The sequence below is a fragment of the Suncus etruscus genome, chromosome 6 (assembly GCF_024139225.1).
Source record: "Suncus etruscus isolate mSunEtr1 chromosome 6, mSunEtr1.pri.cur, whole genome shotgun sequence".
Lineage (NCBI taxonomy): Eukaryota > Metazoa > Chordata > Mammalia > Eulipotyphla > Soricidae > Suncus > Suncus etruscus.
The window spans coordinates 125,316,891-125,332,615 of record NC_064853.1 but is presented as its reverse complement, the minus strand read 5'-3'; positions in this window follow the sequence as shown (position 1 = coordinate 125,332,615).

Genomic DNA, 15,725 nt, shown 5'->3' with positions numbered 1-15,725 from the left:
GCATACATAGGAAGCCAAGTAATCTAAACTCTACCTTTAACTTTCTTTCTCTTTGAAGAACTTTTCACTAGACTCTCCAAGAACCAGATAAATGTAATTTCTAACTCTAAAACACAGAATATTAGAATTATGGAAAACAGTAAATTAATTTTGGACAGTTGAATCAGTATGAGATATACAATTGTTGACCTTTGAGTTTCAGTCAATGTTTCAAAGCTCATCTTTTCCTTCACATGTGTATACTTCCCATCACCGGTGCCCCCAGTTTCCCTCCCACCACCACATATTTGCCTGCATCTATGGCAGACACTGTTCATCTCACTTTATCTTAAAAAGACTTTTTTTTTTTATGATTAGTAATGGGACTTCCCAGGTAGTACTCAGGAAAATTAGGATAACTTCTGGCCATATTTGGCTAACGAGGTTGGAAGATCAATGAAAGTGCCCAGAAAGCTCAGTTCTTGTAATACCTGTAGTTACTGGCCTATCCTTTCTCTGCTTGTGGGTCTCCAGTGCAACATTTAGCAATGTTCAGGATGCTATGTGGTGCTAGACATTGACCTTGGGTCTTATGCATGCAAGACATGCATCCTCACCCCTATTCTATTTCCTGGGCTTTACTTAAAAAGATAGGTTGTTTTAAGTACCATAATTTTATATTGTGACAGAATTTCACAAAATGTGTTTCACTATGTCCTGTTGGTAGAAACAATGGAAAGATTCTAGGTTGTTAAATAAGTTTTGGTATAATTAATTCAGTAAACATTTTTCCTTAAAAGTGAAGCATCTTCAACACGTGCAGTGCATTGTTCTGTATATGTCTATGCCATTAGGTATTTCACACACTTTGGTGAATCATGCTGCATTATTTGTAGTGTGATATGGTTCTGTGAAACATGTTTTTGAATGGGTGTGTGTTCCTAATGTTAACAAGTACGTACAATAGACATATGGCACAATCCTAAATATTTTGTGAATGGGTAGAGTTAGTTAAATTTACAGGTATAACATGCTGGCATATGATATGCTATTGTGCATATTTTACCCTTAAAGATCAGTCAAAAAAAATAAACTTTTCTTAAAACAACAAATATTTTGTTTAGCTGGAAATACTAAATATTTCCTTAAAGACTAACATCTAACCTATTGGATAAACTCAGCTTTTGAAGAGCAAAGGGGCTAGCAGTATTAGTTCAGTAAAATAATCTTCAGCTGAATTTTGCATTTGCACATGCATAATAAAGTATTTGACCAACAGTAAAATTACGCAGGAGGTTGGTCTACATGTGAATAAACAATTAAGCTAAATTAATTTAAATACATAGCATACTGAATAAATAATTGATTTCCTTTAATAGTCTTTTAAGAAATAGGCTATCAAATTTACATATTTAGAGGATTGCTATAGTGAAAAATAATAATGGTTTTAGGATTAACAGTTTAAATATGAATATAAATATGGGTTTGCTAATGGATCAAGAATACTTGAAAATAGATGCTTTTCTTTGCATTTTTATTCTCACTATTCTTAACCCTACTGCTCAGTAAATATATATTTATTTAAATAATGTATAAAAAATAGAACTATTGGGAGGGACTTCAGAGCATAAAAACCGGCTAACCTTTGCAAAAGCTGGCTCCCTGTGTGTGACACCAGGCGGGGAAAATCCGCAAAAGTACACCGGCCCAGTGGGGCTCAGCTGTGAAAGACTGTGAGTGTGACCTGTCTATGTCTGTCTACTGTCCTCTTGCGTGAAACTCTTGCGAGTGGGGCAAAAGGAGGCTCAGAGGAGCACGGCCGCTCCGCTTTGCTACGCGGCCGTGCACTCTTTCTAAGGAAAGAACTCCATTGCAACAAGAAGGAAAAATCACACTAAGAACGGCGCTATATCACAGAAGCAAACATTTCTCTCTGGACTGTCTTCTCTGTTGCATGCTCGGGCCTAAGATTTGACCCAGTGTGAGGCCTCATCCACGGAGGACTCCCCTCCCTTAGAGGCAAGTCAGCCCATCCAGAAAGGGAGGAGCCAGAGGAGTGTGCTGCCTACATCATATAGACAATGAATACCACCACAACACGTAGAAAAACCCACAATACAAGTGTGACAATGGGGAAACAACGCAGGCCAGCATCAGACATAGAGAATGAAGATGACAATTCTGAGGACCAGATAATGACTGAACAACTAATCAACCTCTCAGATAAGGACTTTAGACTAGCAATATGGAAGGTGCTCAACAGACTCCAAGAAACCATGGATCGAGTTGAACAGAACACTAATAAGAACCAAGAAAATATGAAGGCAGAAATGACAAAACTCCAAACTGAAATAACATGTCAACTAACAGGACTGAAAAAGTCAGTAAACAAAGTGAATGACAAAATGGATAAGCTCTGGGACAGGGTATCAGAAGCTGAGAATAGACTTGGTGCTGTGGAAGATGAGATACATAACAATTCCATACAGCAGGAGAGATAGGACAAAAAACTTAAAGCAAATGAGCAGACAATGGAAAAATTAGTCAAAGAATGGGAACAGACGAAAATAGAAGTCTATGATAAGATCAACAGAAACAACTTAAGAATCATTGGAGTCCCAGAGACCCAGGAAGAAAATTTCCAGGAAGAATCAATGGTCAAGAACATCATTAAAGAGAAACTTCCAGAGCTAAAGAATATATGTGATCAAATCCTGCATGCCCGAAGAGTACCAACCAAAAGAGACCCCAGAAAAACCACCCCAAGACACATCCTAGTCACAATGACAAATCCCACAGATAGAGACAGAATTCTGAAAACAGCAAGATCAAAAGGAGAAATCATGTTCAAGCAAGCTTCCCTGAGATTTACAGCAGACCTGTCACCAGAAACGCTCAATGCCAGAAAGCAGTGGTGGGATATTGTGACAAGACTGAATGAAATGAATGCTTCACCCAGAATACTATACCCAGCAAAACTCATTTTCCGGTTTGATGGAAGAATACATGGTTTCACAGACAAAAAACAGCTCAGAAACTTCACAGACACAAAACCAGTCTTAAGAGAAAAACTGAAAGACCTAATCTAAGACAAGACTACCCAAAAGACACACCAAATTTTGAAATAAAGATGGCGTTAAATCCCAGGACAATTCTTTCTCTCAACGTCAATGGACTAAATGCACCAGTTAAGAGACACAGAGTGGCTAAATGGATCAAAAAACTCAATCCAACCTTCTGCTGCCTACAAGAAACGCACCTGAATAGTCAGAACAAACATAGACTCAAAATAAAAGGCTGGAGAAAAGTTATCCAAGCAAACAACACCCATAAAAAAGCTGGAGTGGCCATACTAATATCAGATAATGCAAACTTTATACTCAGGAAGGTTGTAAGGGACAAAGACGGACATTTTATATTAATCAAGGGGTACGTAGAGCAGGAAGAATTCACTCTCCTAAACATATATGCACCGAATGAGGGGCCAGCAAAATATTTAATACAACTGTTGACAAATCTGAAAAATAATATCAACAACAACACAATAATTGTGGGGGACCTTAACACGGCTTTGTCAACACTGGACAGGTCAACCAGACTGAAACCCAACAAGAATATACTAGACCTGAGGAGAGAAATGGAAGAAAGAGGCCTAGTGGATATATATAGGACACTCCATCCCCAGAAACCTGGATACACATTCTTCTCCAATGTACATGGGACATTCTCCAGGATAGACTACATGCTGGCACATAAAACATACCTCCATAAGATCAAGAGGATAGAAATTTTGCAGACTACCTTCGCTGACCACAAGGCTCTGAAATTATTTGTGAACTCCAAAGGGACTCAGAAGAAACACTTTAACACCTGGAAGTTAAACAGCCTCATGCTCAATAACCAGTGGGTCCGAGATGAAATCAAGGAGGAAATAAAAAGGTTCCTGGAAACAAATGACAATCAAGACACAAACTCTCAGAACTTATGGGACACAGCAAAAGCAGTACTGAGAGGAAAATTTATAGCTTTGCAAGCACACATCAGGAAGGAAGAAGGAGCTTACCTGAGTAGCTTAATGACACAGCTAATAGAACTAGAAAATGCTCAACAAAAGGACCCAAGAATAGGAAGACAGAAGGAAATAACAAAGCTGAGAGCAGAAATCAACGAAGTGGAAACTCAAAAAACAATCCGAAAGATCAACGAAAGCAGAAGTTGGTTCTTTGAAAAAATAAACAAGATTGATAGACCACTGGCAAACCTAACAAAGAAAGAGAGAGAGAGAAACTTGATAACTCGTATCAGGAATGAAAAAGGAGAGATCACTACTGATATGACAGAGATTCAAAGGGTAATCAGAAACTACTTTGAAAAACTCTACGCCACTAAAAATGAGAACCTGGAAGAAATGGATAAATTCTTGGACTCTTATAATCTTCCACGGTTGAAGGAAGAGGATGTAGCATATCTAAACACCCCCATCACCATTGATGAAATTAAAACAGTAATCAAATGTCTGCCGAAAAACAAAAGCCCAGGTCCAGATGGATTCACTAATGAATTCTATCAAACTTTCCAAGAGGAACTACTGCCAATCTTGGCAAGACTCTTTCATGAAATTGAACAAACAGAAACACTTCCAAATAGCTTTTATGAAGCCAACATCACCTTGATACCTAAACCAGACAGAGACGCTACCAAAAAAGAAAATTACAGACCAATATCACTGATGAATGCAGATGCAAAGATCCTCAACAAAATCCTGGCAAATAGGATTCAATGCCTCGTTAAGAAGATCATCCACTACGATCAAGTAGGTTTCATCCCAGGAATGCAAGGCTGGTTTAACATCCGTAAATCTATCAACATAATACACAACATCAATAACAAGAAAAATAAAAACCACATGATCATATCAATAGATGCAGAGAAAGCATTTGATAAGGTCCAACACCCATTCTTGATCAAAACTCTCAGCAAGATGGGAATAGAGGGAACCTTTCTCAATATAGTGAAGGCCATCTACCACAAGCCAGTGGCAAATATTATCCTCAATGGAGAAAAACTGAAAGCCTTCCCTCTAAATTCTGGCACAAGACAAGGCTGTCCTCTCTCACCACTCCTATTCAACATAGCACTGGAAGTACTTGCTATAGCGATTAGGCAAGAAAAGGATATCAAGGGAATCCAGATAGGAAAGGAAGAAGTCAAGCTCTCACTGTTTGCAGATGACATGATACTCTACTTAGAAAACCCTAAAGACTCTATCAAAAAGCTTCTAGAAACAATAGACTCATATAGCAAGGTGGCAGGCTACAAAATTAACACACAAAAATCAATGGCCTTTCTATACACCAACAGTAATAAAGAAGAAATGGACATTAAGAAAACAACCCCATTCACAATAGTACCACACAAACTCAAATATCTTGGAATCAACTTGACTAAATATGTGAAGGACCTATACAAAGAAAACTATAAAACTCTGCTCCAAGAAATAAGAGAGGACACACGGAAATGGAAACACATACCCTGCTCATGGATTGGCAGGATTAACATCATCAAAATGGCATTACTCCCCAAGGCATTATACAGATTTAATGCCATCCCTCTAAAGATACCCATGACATTCTTCAAAGAAGTGGATCAGACACTTTTGAAATTCATTTGGAACAATAAACACCCTCGAATAGCTAAAGCAATCATTGGGAAAAAGAATATGGGAGGAATTACTTTTCCCAACTTTAAACTGTACTACAAAGCAACAGTTATCAAAACAGCATGGTATTGGAATAAGGATAGGTCCTCAGATCAGTGGAATAGGCTTGAATACTCAGAAAATGTTCCCCAGAGATACAACCATCTAATTTTTGATAAAGGAGCAGGAAATCCTAAATGGAGCAGGGAAAGCCTCTTCAACAAGTGGTGTTGGTACAATTGGATAGCCACTTGCAAAAAATTAAACTTAGACCCCCAGCTAACATCATGTACAAAGGTAAAATCCAAATGGATTAAAGACCTCGATATCAGCCCCAAAACCATAAGATATATAGAACAGCACATAGGCAAAACACTACAGGACATTACAGGCAATTTCAAGGAGGAAACTGCACTCTCCAAGCAAGTGAAACAGAGATTAACAGATGGAAATATATTAAGCTGAGAAGCTTCTGCACCTCAAAGGAAATAGTGCCCAGGATACAAGAGCCACCCACTGAGTGGGAGAAACTATTCACCCAATACCCATCAGATAAGGGGCTAATCTCCAAAATATACAAGGCACTGACAGAACTTTACAAGAAAAAAACATCTAACCCCATCAAAAAATGGGGAGAAGAAATGAACAGACACTTTGACAAAGAAGAAATACGCATGGCCAAAAGACACATGAAAAAATGTTCCACATCACTAATCATCAGGGAGATGCAAATCAAAACAACGATGAGATACCACCTCACACCCCAGAGAATGGCACACATCACAAAGAATGAGAATAAACAGTGTTGGCGGGGATGTGGAGAGAAAGGAACTCTTAACCACTGCTGGTGGGAATGCTGTCTAGTTCAACCTTTATGGAAAGCGATATGGAGATTCCTCCAAAAACTGGAAATCGAGCTCCCATACGATCCAGCTATACCACTCCTAGGAATATACCCTAGGAACACAAAAATACAATACAAAAACCCCTTCCTTACACCTATATTCATTGCAGCTCTATTTACCATAGCAAGACTCTGGAAACAACCAAGATGCCCTTCAACAGACGAATGGCTAAAGAAACTGTGGTACATATACACAATGGAATATTATGCAGCTGTCAGGAGAGATGAAGTCATGAAATTTTCCTATACATGGATGTACATGGAATCTATTATGCTGAGTGAAATAAGTCAGAGAGAGAGAGAAAAACGCAGAATGGTCTCACTCATCTATGGGTTTTAAGAAAAATGAAAGACACCCTTGTAATAATAATTTTCAGACACAAAAGAGAAAAGAGCTGGAAGTTCCAGCTCACCTCAGGAAGCTCACCACAAAGAGTGATGAGTTTAGTTAGAGAAATAACTACATTTTGAACTGTCCTAATATTGAGAATGTATGAGGGAAATGTTGAGCCTGTTTAGGGTACAGGCGGGGGTTGGGTGGGGAGGAGGGAGATTTGGGACTTGGGTGATGGGAATGTTGCACTGGTGATGGGTGGTGTTCCTTTTATGACTGAAACCCAAACACAATCATGTATGTAATCAAGGTGTTTAAATAAAAAAAAATTATGCATTAAAAAAATTTTTTAAAAAATATTACACATAAACTTTTTCTCTTCCTTCATGCATCACTTTTGTTTCCAAGATCCTTAAATTGTGTTTTGAGGTATTGGGTCTCTAATTTTATCTCTTTGAAAGCTATTTTGAAAATGTTAACTGTTTGATACAGTTTGATACTCACCTTATATGTTCTGGTGTATTTGTAAATATATTTTATGACATAATTTAGTTTTATGATGGTTAAAATAATGTTTTTGTAAAAAAAAAATAGAACTATTTATATATTTATAAGATAATGTAAATAGGGAGACTGCATATATTAATAAATATTTACCATTCAAATGCATATAAATAAATATATTTCTATTTAATTATTTGCATTTATGTTGAAAATTTTATGAAATGTATTCCCCAGAAAGAGTATCATAGAAAGGATTAGTATCATTCAAAAGAAATATTTGCTGAATATATTCTTTTACTTTACCTCAAATATATTTTCAGGGCCAATGAGACAGATCAACAGGCTCAAGTGTGTGGGTACCACAACTAAAGAGGTGTGTGTGTGTGTGTGTGTGTTTGTGTGTGCGCGCATGCCTCTACAGCCATTTCTGATAATTACAATACCTTTCTCGAGAAAGAGAAAAGAAGATGGGGTAGAAGAGGGTTGAGATCTCTTTCTTAGTCATCTAGCTAAACTAAAAGTGCTTTTTGAACATACAATAGAGATGCAAATCATTGAAATGACTGTTCCTGGCTTCTACTTCTAAAACAAGAGCAATTTTTTGAGCCACACCCAGTGATGCTCAGGGGTTACTTATGGCTCTGCACTCAAAAATCATCCCTTTCAGTGCTTAGGGGACCACATAGGATGCAAGAGATCAAACCCAGTTCTGCTGCATGCAAGTCAAGCACCCTATCCACTGTACTATTTCTCTGCCACTTTTCCTGACTTCTTTCTTTCATCACATCATTTCCCTTCCACTCTGCAGAGATACAAGAAATTGTTGGTGAAGGGGAAGGTGAGAAAATAGCCACATAGATTCCACTTAAACTAGGCATCAGGGTATCAGTCACTGATGGAAGATTCTGATGTTTTTCTTTTTTCTATCTTTACTTCCTTCTCTCAAGTTGACCTAGATAGAATTTCTAAGTAAATGGGACCTTATGTCAACCCTAGTTCTAAGAGCCCCTAAAGTGAATGTTTAATACATGTAACCCATCTTCCAAACAGGATAGATACGTATGTACCAATCATAAGCTCATGTAAAAACTAAAGAATATTTTTTTATTTTATTTAAACACATTAATTACATATATGATTGTGTTTGGGTTTCAGTCACGTAAAGAACACCACCCATCACCAGTGCAACATTCCCATCACCAATGTCCCAAGTCTCCCTCTTCCCCACCTGACCCCTGCTGTAATCTAGACAGGCTTTCCTTTTCCCTCAGACATTCTCATTATTAGGGCAGTTCAGAATGTAGTTATTTCTCTAACTAAACTCATTACTCTTAGTGGTGAGCTTCATGAGGTAAGCTGGAACTTCCAGCTCTTTTCTCTTTTGTGTCTGAAAATTAATATTGCAAGAATGTATTTCATTTTTCTTAAAACCCATAGATGAGTGAGACCATTCTGTGTCTTTCTCACTCTCTCTCAGATTTATTCCACTCAGCACAATAAATTCCATGTACATCCATGTATAAGAAAATTTCATGACTTCATCTCTCCTGACAGCTACATAATATTCCATTGTGTATATGTACCACAGTTTCTTTAGCCATTCGTCTGTTGAAGGGCATCTTGGTTGTTTCCAGAGTCTTGCTATGGTAAATAGTGCTACAATGAATATAGGTGTAAGGAAGAGATTTTTGTATTGTATTTTTGTGTTCCTAGGGTATATTCCTAGGAGTGGTATAGCTGGATCATATGGGAGCTTTATTTTCAGTTTTTGTAGGAATCTCCATATCGCTTTCCATAAAGGTTGAACTAGAAGGCATTCCCACCAGCAGTGGATAGGGTTCCTTTGTCTTCACATTCCCACCAACACTGCTTGTTCTCCTTCTTTGTGATGTGTGTCATTCTCTGTGGTGTGAGGTGGTACCTCATAGTTGTTTTGATTTGCATCTCCCTGATGATTAGTGATTTGGAGCATTTTTTCATGTGTCTTTTGGCCTTTTGTATTTCTTCTTTGTCAAAGTGTCTGTCCATTTCTTCTCCCCATTTTTTGATGGGATTAGATGTTTTTTTCTTGTAAATTTCTGTCAGTGCCTTGTATATTTTGGAGATTAGCTCCTTATCTGATGGGTATTGGGTGAATAGTTTCTCCCACTCAATGGGTGGCTCTTGTATCTTGGGCGCTATTTCCTTTGAGGTGCAGAAGCTTCTCAACTTAATATTCCCATCTGTTAATCTCTGCTTTCACTTGCTTGGAGAGTGCAGTTTCCTCCCTGAATATGCCTGTAGTCTCAATGTCCTGGAATGCGTTGCCTATGTGTTGTTCTATATACCTTCTGGTTTCGGGTCTGATATCGAGGTCTTTCATCCATTTGAATTTTACCTTCATACATGATGTTAGCTGGGGGTCTAAGTTCAATTTTTTCCAAGTGGCTAGCCTGTTGTGCCAACACCACTTGTTGAAGAGGCTTTCTTGCTCCATTTAGGATTTCTTGCTCCTTTATCAAAAATTTGGTAATTGTATGTCTGGGGAACATTCTCTGAGTATTCAAGCCTAATCCAATGATCTGAGGGCCTGTCTTTATTCCAATACCATGCTGTTTTGATAACTATTGCTTTGTAGTAAAGTTTTAAAGTTGGGGAAAGTTATTCCTCCCATATTCTTTTTCCCAATGATTGCTTTAGCTATTCTAGGGTGTTTATTGTTCCAAATAAATTTTAAAAGTTCCTGATCCACTTCTTTGAAGAATGTCACAGTATCTTTAGCAGTGGTCCTCAAACTATGGCCCGCGGGCCACATATTGTATTTGTATATATTTTGTTTCTTCATTGCAAAATAAGATATATGCAGTGTGCATAAGAATTCGTTCATAAGTTTTGTTTTTACTACAGTCAGACCCTCCAATGGTCTGAGGGACAGTGAACTGGGCCCCTGTTTAAAAGTTTGAGGACCCCTGCTTTTGAGGGATTGCATTAAATCTGTACAATGCCTTGGGGAGTATTGCCATTTTGATGATGTTAATCCTGCCATTCCATGAGCTGGGTATGTGTTTCCATTTCCACGTGTCCTCTCTTATTTCTAGGAGCAAAGTTTTATAGTTTTCTTTGTATAGGTCCTTCACGTTTTTAGTCAAGATGATTCCAAGATATTTGAGTTTGTGTGGCACTATTGTGAATGGGTTTTTTTTAATGTCCATATCTTCCTTAGTACTATTGGTATATAGAAAAGCAATTGATTTTTGTGTGTTAATTTTGTAGCCTGCCACCTTGCTATATGAGTCTATTGTTTCTAGAAGCTTTTTGGTAGAGTCTTTAGGGTTTTCTAAGTAGAGTATCATGTCTTCTGCAAACAGCGAGAGTTTGACTTCTTCCTTTCCTTTCTGGATTCCCTTGATATCTTTTTCTTGACTAATCGCTATAGCGAGTATTTCCAGTGCTAAGTTGAATAGGAGTGGTGAGAGAGGATAGCCTTGTCTTGTGCCAGAATTTAGAGAAAAGGCGTTTAGTTTTTCTCCATTGAGGATAATATTTGCCACTGGCTTGTGGTACATGGCCCTAACTAGATTGAGAAAGATTCCTTTTATTCCCATCTTGCTGAGAGTTTTGATCAAGAATGGGTGTTGGACTTTATCAAATGCTTTCTCTGCATCTATTGATATGATCATGTGATTTTTTATTTTTCTTGTTGTTGATGTTGTGTATTATGATGATAGATTTATGAATGTTAAACCATTCTTGCATTCCTGATATGAAACCTACTTGATCTTAGTGGATGATCTTCTTAATGAGGCATTGAATCCTGTTTGCTAGGACTTTGTTGAGTATCTTTGCATCTGTATTCATCAGCAATATTGGTCTGTAATTTTCTTTTTTCGTAGCATCTCTGTATGGTTTAGGTATCAAGGTGATGTTGACATCATAAGAGCTATTTGGAAGTGTTTCTGTTTTTTTGATTTCATGAAAGAGTCTTGCCAGGATGGGTAGTAGTTCCTCTTGGAAAGTTTGAAAGAATTCATTAGTGAATCCATCTGGGCCTGGGCTTTAGTTTTTGGGCAGACATTTGATTACCATTTTAATTTCATCAATAGTGATGGGGGTGTTTAGATATGCTACATCTTCTTCATTTAACTGTGGATGATTATAAGATTCCAAGAATTTATTCTTTTCTTCCAGGTTCTCATTTTTAGTAGCATAGAGTTTCTCAAAGTAGTTTCTGATTACCCTTTGAAATCTGCCATATCAGTAGTGATCTCTCCTTTTTCATTCCTAATATAGTCATCAAGTTTCTCTTTCTTTCTTTGTTAGTTTTTCCAGTGATCTATCAATCTTGTTTATTTTTTCAAAGAATCAACTTCTGCTCTCATTGATCTTTTGGATTGTTTTTTGGGTTTCTACTTCATTTATTTTCTGCTCTCAGCTTTGTAATTTCCTTCTGTCTCTCTATTTTTGATCCTTTTGTTGAGCACTTTCTAGTTGTATGAGCTGTGTCATTAAGCTACTCAGGTAAGCCCCTACTTCCTTCCTGATGTGTGCTTACAAAGCTATAAATTTTCCTCTCAGTACAGCTTTTGCTGTGTCCCTTAAGTTCTGATAGTTTGTGTCTTTATTATTTGTTTGAAGAAAAGCTTTGATTTCCTCTTAGATTTTATCTCGGACCCACTGGTTATTAAGTATGAGGCTGTTTAACTTCCAGGTGTTAAAGTTTTTCTTCTGTGTCACTTTGTAGTTCACATATAATTTCAGGGTCTTGTGGTCAGTGAAGTTATCCTGAAACATTTCTATGCTCTTGTTATTATGGAGCTATGTTTTATGTGCCAGAGTGTAGTCTATCCTGGAGAATGTCCCATGTACATTGGAGAAGAATGTATATCCAGGTTTCTGGGGTGGAGTGTTCTATATATCCACTAGGCCTCTTTCTTCCATTTTCTTCTCAGGTCTAGTATATTCTTGTTGGGTTTCAGTCTGGTTAACCTATCCAGTATTGACAAAGCTGTGTTGAAGTCCCTCACAATTTTTGTGTTGTTATTGTTAATATTTTTCAGATTTGTCAACAATTTTATTAAATATTTTGCTGGCCCCTCATTTGGTGCATATATGTTTAGGAGAGTTATTTCTTCCTGCTCTACATACCCCTTGATTAATATAAAATGTCCACCTTTGTCAGTTACAACCTTCCTGAGTATAAATTTTGCATTATCTGATATTGGTATGGCCTCTCCAGCTTTTTTATGGGTGTTGTTTGCTTGAATAATTTTCCTCCAGCTTTTTATTTTGAGTCTATATTTGTTCTGACTATTCAGGTGTGTTTTTTGTAGGCAGCAGAAGGTTGGATTGAGTTTTTTGATCCATTTTGCCACTCTGTGTATCTTAACTGGTGCATTTAGTCCATTGACATTTAGAGAAAGAATTGTCCTGGGATTTAATGCCATCTTTATATCAAAATTTGGTGTGTCTTTTGGTCAGTCTTGTCTTAAAGTAGGTCTTTCAGTTTTTCTCTTAAGACTGGTTTTGAGTATGTAAACTTTCTGAGCTGTTGTTTGTCTGTGAAACAATGTATTCTTCCGTCAAACCCGAAAGTGAGTTTTGCTGGCTACAGTATTCTAGATGAAGCAGTCATTTCATTGAGTTTTTTCACTATGTCCCACCCCTGCTTTCTGGCCTTGAGTGTTTCTGGTGACAGGTCTGCTGTAAATCTCAAGGATGCTCCTTTGAATATAATTTTTCTTTTTAATCTTGCTGTTTTCAGAATTCTGTCTCTATCTGTGGGATTTGTCATTGTGACTAGGATTTGTCTTGGGGTATTTTTTCTGGGGTCTCTTTTGGTTTGTACTCTTTGGGCATGCTGGATTTGATTGCAGATATTCTTTAGCTCTGGAAATTTCTCTTTAATGATGTTCTTGAGTGTTGATTCTTCCTGGAAATTTTCTTACTGAATTTCAGGGACTCCAATGATTTTTAAATTGTTTCTTTTGAGCTTATCATAAACTTCTATTTTCATCTGTTCCCATTCTTTGACTAATTTTTCCATTGTCTGTTCATTTTTTTTCAATCTTTCCCGCTGTATGGAGTTGTTATTTATCTCATCTTCCACAGCACCAATTCTATTCTCAGCTTCTGTTACCCTGGTGTAGAGCTTATCCATTTTGTCATTCAATTCGTTTACTGATTTTTTTCAGGCCTGTTATTTGACCTGTTTTTTCAGTTTGGAGTTTTGTGATTTCTGTCTTCATATTTTCTTTGTTCTTATTAGTGTTCTGTTCCACTCGATCCATGTTTTCTTTGAGTTTTTTGAGCATCTTCCATATTGCTTGTCTAAACTCTTTATCTGAGAGATTAATTAGTTGGTTGGTCGTTTTCTGGTCATCAGAACTGTCATCTTCATTCTCTATGTCTGATTCTGGCCTGTGTTGTTTCCCCATTGTCAGACTTGTATTGTGGGTTTTTCTACATGTTGTGGTGGTATTCATTGGCTAAATGTTATATGCTGACATGCTCCTCTGTCTCCACCCTTTATGGGTTGGTTTAATTGCCTCCAAGGAATGGTTGTCCTCTGTGAATGAAGGCTCACACAGGATCAAATCTTAGGCCCGAGCATATAGCAGAGAAGACAGTCTGGGGAGAAATGCTGGGCTTCAGTGATCCAGCTCAGTTCTTAGTGTGATATTTTCTTCTTGTTTCAATGACGTATCGAAGCAGAGTGGCCATACTCTGCTGGAGCCTCTTTTTGGCCCACTCCCAAGAGGTTCAGGTGACAGGACAGGAGACAGACACACACACAGCACTCACAATTTCTCACAATCAGACCCCACTGGGCAGGTGTAGTTTTGTAGATTTTCCCATCCTGATATCACAAACAGGGGTCTGACTTCTGCAAAGTACTGCTTATAGCCAGTTTTCACGTTATGAAGCAATTCCTTGGTGTTCCTGCCTTTGAATGAGCCTCTGGGAGAGTGAGTTTTCTGGAGCCTCTTTTCAGCCCATCCCAAGAAGTTCAAGCGACAGGACCGGGGACAGATACACACAGGCAGCACTCACAATTTCTCACGGTCAGGCCCCACTCAAAACTAGAGAAACTTATGGTAAATTTCATATAAGATCATCTTGCAAATATTCTTAATTACATTTCAGCAATAATGCATGGAAGAAAATAGATAACCTAATACGTATAGTTTGGAAAAGTACAATAGATATTCAACACATCTTTTAGTTGTTCACACATGGGGTTTGGGACCACTACCAATGATGGGTAAGGGTGATTGATGCTGGGGCCTCTCCTAGAGGTGTTTGGGGACATATATTGTCAAGGCATTGATCCAGAGTCTACAGCATACAAAGCTTGATCACATCCTTTAGTTGTGTTGCCCTGGCACATTCTAGCTGCACAGTGTTTTTGGGAATTCACAGGCTTTAAGTCCTGCTCACTCGAGAGCTTATCTTGCAATGATGGTAATCTCTGATAGTTATCATTCAATCCTGTAGCTCTGCTGCTTGCTCCTACCTTGTTATTTGGCAGTTAGCTGATTGCCAAACTTTGGAAACTGCTGCTGGTGCCAGAAATTACAAACAACCCAGCTGCTAGGATAAGACTTGGGATATTATTACAGCAAATTCCAACTAACTTTTGGGACCTTGCAAACCCTATATATAAGAATAGGACACAGAACCCCAAATGTTTGAACAAAAATTGATCAGATTTATTATTTGGGTGTTTGGGGAAATTACACCCAGCAATGCTAACAGCTTACTCCTCTCTTTGCAGAGGATGGCTCCTGGCAGGGCTGAGAAGAACCACATGGGGTGCTAGAGATTGTACCTGGGTCAGCCATTTGCAAGACAAAGCCCTACCTGCTCTACTATAGATTAGTTTTGATGTTACTGCTTCTGCTTCAAACTACAGCTAGTGTGATTCTGTTCTAGTCTTGTCCCATGTCCCACTAACTCTACTGTCATGTGATTGAGTCTGTAATTTGCGATGGACAAAATTAGGGTCACAAACTGTCCAGTCTGTGATGCCTGTTGCTTAGATGTCTGCTGTTCCACTTGCTATCTGCTCTGCAGTCTGTTGTTCATGGGTGGTTCTTGCTTTACCACTATCCTAATTTTTGTTCTCTATGTAAAACTTAGGTAAGCATTGCCTTTTCTCTCTACAGTCTGTTCACATGTCATAGCTCTCTTTCCTCTCTACTCTCTGTCCAAATGCATGTATGGGGTCCAAGAAAGAAACTACTTATTTTATTGCCTGTGGCCTCTTTGTTTATTACCTGATTCTGGTGTCTGACTGCCTACACCCCATGCACGCAAGATTTTCAATG